Raw genomic sequence first — 7,500 nt, forward strand, 5'->3', positions numbered from 1 at the left:
GCCTCTTGTCTGGTTTGTCGCTGGCCTTATTTCCAAAAGAACCCATTTCCAGAAAGATTTGCAGCCAAAGCAAGGTAAAGCTGGTTTGGAATGATTTTGATGGCAAAGACGATGTTTTGGGCAGCGGAAAAAGCCGGGTTTTTGTGCGGACGATGCGGTAGCAGCAGCGAAAGGCGGTTTTGGGTTGAGCCTGGCTGCTGAAATGGGTTCCTTGGAGCAATAAATGGAGAAGTGTTCACCCGACACCGGTTTTGTGAAGAAGAGGGTTAGGCTGGTTTGAAGAAGGCTTGTGTTTCAGTAGCTCGCAGGACAAAGTTATCTTTTGATCATGAACTTTGCTGTCCAGTGCCTGAAAAATTAAACCTGGAAAACTCCCTGAGTTAAGCCTAAAGAAATATGCACCACCAGTGGAGAGCAATGCTAATGTTTAACTAGCTGAAATAGCTGTTTGCTTAGTGGGGAATGTGAGGTATCTGACAGAAGGGACATCTCTCTTATTAGTAATCAAATAGGGCTGACCAGTTGTTGCCATCACTCTGGGATTGTGTCAGGCAATTGAGAACAAGTTCACCACTTTATAGAAGCCCAAGTACAAAAAAAAAATCAATATAATTATATTTGTCTTTAGTGTTTTAGCTATGGAAATCATATCGTGCTGGGTTGTTGCCTCGCGAGCTGGATTTATTTCTGCTTTATTGGCTAAAAAATAGTTGGAAGTGGAGGAATCTTGGCGGCGTAGTAAATGCAAGGCAGCGTGTTACAGCTTTTATTATTGGATTACGGGCATGTTCATTGTGCAGAGTTCTTTTTGGAGAGATGTGTGACTTTTGCAGATGTAAATGGTGAATTGCATTAAAGTGTGACTGCAGCAGAATGCGAGGAAAATTAACCAGGAATGAAAATTAGAATAATATTTTGCTTTTCTGTGCTTGGTCGGACTCTGGTTCAGAGCTGTGGAGCCTTTCATGCCTCTGGAGTGTCCACTGCAAAATGCAGGAGGAGTTGATGTTTGTGGTCCTTGCACGTGCCAGAACGTGGCGAAACATCACCTTTTTAGGGATTCTGATGATGTTTCCATAATAACATCCTGGAGTTGCTGTGAGATAATTTGTATCGGTCGTGTGAAGGGTTATCCTGGCAAAACTGAGCCAAGCTACCCAACACCAGTGCTTTTATACCTCCCCCAAACTATCAGAACTATGGGATCATTTGATATTCCAGCAGCATGAGAAGAGATAAAAAAAAAAATCAGAAAACATTTGGTTAATGGGTTTATCATGTTTATTTGAATAAGGAAGATTGAAACTCCATTTATGCCTAGCATAAATGCTTAAGTGATCTTAATTATTGATGAAAAATCTGCTGTGCTTCTAAATTTAAAGATAGGACAATTTTATGGCAATGTTAATCACCTTCTGCATTAGGAATTTTCAAGATTTGGGCTTTATGGGGATGGCATGGATTTTAGCCTCCTAAAGAGAGCTGTCACTTCTCATGGCAGAGAGTCTGGAGCTCGGCAGAGGCCGGAGTGGCCTCTCCAGCCGGGTTTTTGAAGGACTGTGGGATGTGATGTTTGCTCCCAGCAAATTGCAGCAAACCTAGGAGGGAAGTGTGGCTGGGAGGAAGCTCTGGAGGAGGGGTTCCGGACCTCTGGAACCACCGAGGTGGATTTGAAATCCCCGATATTTACATTCGCTCGACCCATGTGCTCGGAGTCTGGTGCCTAAATTTGTTGTCAGGGTTGGATTTCAGGCTTGCATTTCCCTCTTGAGCATCACGGAACAACCTTTCCCCATCACATTTAGGGGTCAATTTACAGTTTCCCATAGGAAGTGGAGTCGCTTGGGTAGTTGGCTTAAAAAGAAAAAAAAAAAAAAAAGAATTATATCCAATATGCTTCGCTAGATCCTTTTGTCCTTCGGATACATTTAGCAGCTTTTGACCAGATAAGGCATATTTGTCCTCAGGATATGAACCAATAATTCAATCCTGAATTGAGATCTATGGCCACCCATTTCTTCCAGCCCACACTAGGAGACTCCGTGATAGTCGGAATTGTTTATGCGCTGGGATTAAAAAAAACCCCAAAAAACAGAAGGAAAAAAACCCCTTATGCACCCCAGGAGTAATAATTTATTAGCAGTGCTGATATTTTAAATAAACTTGTGTAATTCTATGTTTGAATCCTGCAGTGGGCTGGAAATGTAAAAGCCAAACCCGAGGCCTTGGAAGCGGTTTTTGGTGTCAGGAGCCTCCGCGACCTTTTAATTCACTGGGAATTTTTATTTACGTCGCCGGGATGTTTCTCACGGAGCACGGCTGAGCGGGGAGGCTTTTATTACTGTACACATTTAAGTATCTGCTGGCATTTCGGGGCCGCTCCTCCAGCACAGTACCTCACATGTTAAAGAACAAACCCACCGTAAATTGCAGCGCAGTCAGTAAAAAGATGCCACAGAAAAAGTGTCCCTGGGAAATTAGATTGACCCAAAGAAAAGCAAATAAAAGAAAGGAAAAGGCCCATATTTTCTTTGCGGTGTTGCTGAAAAGGATGGGAGTATCATTTTCATAGTGGAATAATGTTTTCTGGGAAAACACAAAAGCAGATGTTCCTCATTAGGAACACCCATTGTCTACATATCACAACTATGAACAGATAAATCTCTCCTATTTCACCCATACATTCCAAGGGCTGCAAATGATTACAGGATGCCGCTGGAACTGCTAAACCAAAACCACACTCTGGGCTAGAGCCATTCCTCCGTGCCACCAGCAGATATTTCACTGGGGAGGGATGGAAATTCCTGCTCAGAGCCAGACCCTTGGCTTCTCGCTGCCTTCCTGGGGGTGTCCCCGAGGGCCGGGGCTCCAACTGGGGCCGCCGGGTGCCGGTGGCGGTCGGAGGCCGGGCCGGGAGCGCGGGGCCGGGGCCGGGAGCGCTGGCGGAGCATCGCCAGCGCCTGCTCGGCAGAGGGTTTCCAGATGGCACCATCACAGCCCTACTGCTCGCTGGCATCTCCGTGGGCAGTAAATACCCCCCTCCCCAATAAATCTGGCATTATTCTATAGAGTTTAGGAGACTTATCATTCCAAGTGTGTCCTACTTTCCTGTATGGAAGCCAGACATCTGCTTATCCCATTTCTTTCATACGGAGTTTGGAATAGCTGTAGTTTGGGGGAATAAAAAGTTTTGTCATATTTAACAGCTGTTACAAAATTTCAATCCCGTAGGCTCTTAAAATACCTTTTGCCTGACCTCAGATTTGGGAGATAATTGACATTGCTGGTAGCCACCCCCCTTAACCTTTCCCTGACTGTAATTTCAGATTATTTTCCCTAAACCACTTGGCTGTTCAAGCTGTTGTGTTTTCTTTTTTTTTTTTTTTTCCCTAATTATAATATTTATTTATTTATTTATTTATTTATTTATTTATTTTTACTGCCGGCTCGCCGGTGCAGCGCTTTAATTCCTCCCTACTCCAAGTTTACACCTTCGGCGGGGTGGCGGCGGTGGCTGGAGGGCGAGGGTTTTTTTATTTTCGTCAGCAGCGTTTCCTTTCACTTCCCGTCACAAAGGTGAGAGCCGCTGACCTTTGCTGGCAGTCCCGGCCGCTGAATTATTCATGTGATTGACTTTTTGTCAGTGCACACAGTTGTGCTCTGGGACATTTTATTCATTTACCTCATTTAAAGCGCCTTTCTGCACCTGTTCAAGTATTAATATCATGTAATTTGGGCCTAATGCCGATTTTGCTGAACACTCATTATATTTTTTATTAGCTATATTTCCAAACGATTATGTATGATTATTACCAAGCCTTACAAACAGCAATGGGTTATTCCCTAGACCTTTACATCTTCTTGTCAGGTTGTTTTCAGAAGCAAGGAGGATAAACATTTGACCAGTCCCAATGTTTTTATTCCTACTCCATATCCAACCAGAGAACTTAAAGCTTTTTCCCTTATGGCTTTGCGAAAGCATGATTAAATCCAACTCTGCAGAAGCTGTACAAATGCCAGCATTTATAAGGTCAACGCTTTTGTTAAAAATGCTATGTAAATGAGGATCTGCAAAAAGGGACATTAAATAAAATTAAATTCATTGTCTTCTTTAATGTCATTTACATTTTGGCTAAGCCCTGGCCTGTCAAGGAGGATTTTTAAAATAATTTTAATTACACATCATTTAGGGATCCAAGGTTTTCTATTCAGTAGCATTTGGATAACCTGCAAAATGGTGACTGTTTATTAACTTCTTAAATGACAACTTGTCATTTCATCTGCATAATGCAGTGAAAACAGAGCAGTTTGGTGTCATTTTTTTTTTTTTTAATTCTTATTTTTCTTTAAGATGTGCACCAAACTGCTGGAAGAACAGACCTTAAAATAGCTCAGCTGCTCTTTTGCTTTCAGCGTCCTATTGGCGCTACCAAGTTCAGAGTATATTAAAAAATTACGACTTTCCTGGGTAACCAGTTCTGGAAAAAATTGCCATCAGGAACCCGACATTGATTTTTTTTTCCTCCTTAAGAAGGTGGTTTATTGTAGATTAATGGGTTTAGCTGCGAGGGATCTGTTTGCAGACAGGGGCAGCTGGATTGGGGCTTGAGGCGTGCAGGTATGAACACCTCTCACCTGTTCAAACGAGGACACGGCACACGCCGGGGCTTCAAATGTACGTAAAAACAGAGCAAAAAATGGCAAATCAAAGCCATCTCTGTAATTCAGCCCCTCCGAGCTCCCCCACACCCCAGAACCAGGACTTTGGATGTGCTTCCTTCTCCCTTTGGCTTTCTTTCCCTCGGGTCATCCGAGTCACAGCATTTACACCGCTCCCCCGTAATCCCTGCTCCTAACCGGAGCACAGCCCGCAGCCCAGGAAATCCTGGGAATGCCTGGGATGCTGGGATGCGCTGGGAGACGGCTTCCAGAGCATTGTTCCCCAGGAAATCCCAAACGTGCTGGGTGAGACTCCTGCACCGCTTCCCTCCCTGTCTAATGCTTGATTATTTGAAGCCCAAAGCATCGCACGGCTCTAGGAGGAGGGAATAATAAAATCCCGTGCTTTTGTGAGAGAGGAAAAGCGGGGGAAGGGATTTAAGCAAAGCTGTCAAAAACTATACTCCAGGAGGGACCCTGATACAAACCATCCCGGGCTTCTGCTGCAGCCTTATCAGGTGAAAAGCAAAGATACTGCCAGAGCCTGTAATTTTGTTAGGATGCCTTTGATGAATTGGATTAGGTTATGGAAAAATCTTTCAAACTCGGAGTTCTGGTACGTGAGCTTCCAGGAAGTAAATAATTACTCTCAGACAGCAGATAATTAAAAAAAACAACCTGTGAAACACAAAGTGGTAGAAATGGGTTTAATAAGGCTCCGTTGCTAACGCAGAGAGATTTCGGGGGGCCGGGGGTAGGAGCAGCCCCGGTGTTGGGTTACTCGCAGGGCTGAGGAGGGAGTGCTCTGCCGGGCTGGAGGAGGTGGAAATTCCAGGCTGGGAGGATGGAAATTGTCACCGGGGATGCCAGGGGGTGATTGACATGCGGGGCGAGGGGAAGGGGACGCGGGAGCTCAACCTGCGCTTGGCAGCCCCGGCGGAGCTCAGGAAAATGAGAGCCATTCACGCGGGTCCCGCTGCCAGCCGAGCAGCTCCGCCGGCTTGTTTATCTTAACAGCAAATCTCGCAAAAACGGTTGTGGTCAAACCTGTACAACACAACCTTATACTGGCATTATTAATGCCCTGTTAAAATAAAGATGTAACTGAAAGAAAAAAAAAAAAAAAAAAAAAAAGAAGCTGGAGCTGGGGAATTTTACAGGCTGAGGGGCACTCTGGGCTTTACGAGATGTGAGTTTGCTGTTAACTGTTTTGGTTCTTTAATGTTTTAAGCCGAGGAAAACTTGCTGGTTCCTCGGTGTATCAGCTCAGCTCTACCAGAGCATAGCTGGCTCCGTTCTAGGTTTTATTTTGCTATTGAACAAACTCTCCTTATTTCTCCAAGATGGAAAATCCAGAGTGTAAACAGCGTTTGTTTGGGAGAAAGGGAAGGTGTTTGCTCCACAGGGTTTGGAGATCTCCAGGTGGCGGGGCTGGAGGCAAATTAAAAAAAAAAAAAACCCTAATAAATAATAATAATAATGATTAAAAAATTCTGTCGTACTTTGAGCAAAATAAAAGTTTCACAGCCAGCAAAACGACACGGAGCCCAGGGTGGCGTGGCGCCCGTGCCAGGGGCGCGGGGAGCGAACTGCAGCATCCGCGCGCGGCGGCGAGGATAGCGCCGTGTTTTCCCAATAATTCACTAGGAAATGAGTTTAACATGTGTGGAAAGGAAGGGGCTTACATTTGTGTTGTTGTAAGACATGTAGCATAGGCCCAGCTAGCGGAAGGAGTCGGCTCCAGCTTGTCTCTCGTGAAAGACGAAACACGGTTACACATCTGGTGAGAAAGAGCAGTTCATTTGCCCAGACAGCTCGCTCTGCAGCCGCTGAAAGGAGCTATTTTGACAGAAACAAAGCCATGGGGGCTGGGGCAAGCGATTAGCGGGATCCTGCTCGCTCAAAAACTCCTTGGCCTTAATGATAAAGAAATAGAAAAGGAAATAAAGAAACCTGGCCTAAGCCTCCAGCAGTGTTTAAGGAGGCTTTGGGAAAGTAGCAATACAAACAAGGGCTTCCATGTCAAATTCCCGCTGCACTTGGTAAAAGTTTCTAAGGAAAAAAAAAGGTTGGAAGAACAGCAGAACAAAAATTAACCTGGAAGCTGAAGGAGTTATTAGAAAGCAAAGGTCCAGCCACGCTTCTGGGATAAGCTCATTTTCCTGCGACATGTGCAGGAGAAGAAGTTAATTTGACAGCATGGAGGGTGTGGTGCTCTCATTTAAAAGGTGAATTCACCACTGAAAATCTTCACCACACACTTGGTTTGCTCCCTGGCCCCGTGGCTGCACAGAACCTTCAGTTTAGTTGTAAAGCAAACAAGGAGCCCTATCAAAAACCCCAATCTGGACAAAAAAAAAATCCCAATCCTCTCGTTGAAGAGAGGTTATTAATGCACAAAGGAGAGATATGAGTGCCCTTTCTTTTGAATAACAACCAATAAAATTGAATTGGTCTTGGTATTGTGTGGATTGTCAGGAATGCTCTTTACCAATCCAAATTTGATTAGGATTTCCTCTTTATGTTTGTGCAGTTCTTCTGTGCTTCATGAGATGCTGGTGGGCAGCGAGCTGCCTGTGCTAATCCAAACAGGCTTATTAAGCCATGGAGGGATCCATCAGGGGCACTGCAGTGAGGCTGTCCTGCTGGAAACTAACAGTTCAGTAGCTGGAGGTACAAAGAGATTCAGGGAGCGATCCCAGAGCTCTGCTCCAGCCTCCCACTACTTCCCAGGGTGGTCATGGCTGGATGTCTGCTGGTCACTGCGCTCCACAGGGATGAAGGAAAGTCAGTGATAGGAAAATGCACCACCAAAACTTTGATTCTTTCCTTTGGAGGTGG

General features: G+C 44.9%; 1 protein-coding gene across 6 annotated transcripts in view; it reads left to right on the forward strand.

The window, feature by feature from the left end:
* The window catches only part of EBF3 (EBF transcription factor 3), a 120,934-nt gene that overhangs the window by 7,570 nt on the left and 105,864 nt on the right, over positions 1-7,500 (forward strand). The gene's annotated exons all lie outside the window — the stretch shown is intronic.

The sequence above is a fragment of the Vidua chalybeata genome, chromosome 8, assembly GCF_026979565.1.
Source record: "Vidua chalybeata isolate OUT-0048 chromosome 8, bVidCha1 merged haplotype, whole genome shotgun sequence".
NCBI classification, from domain to species: domain Eukaryota; kingdom Metazoa; phylum Chordata; class Aves; order Passeriformes; family Viduidae; genus Vidua; species Vidua chalybeata.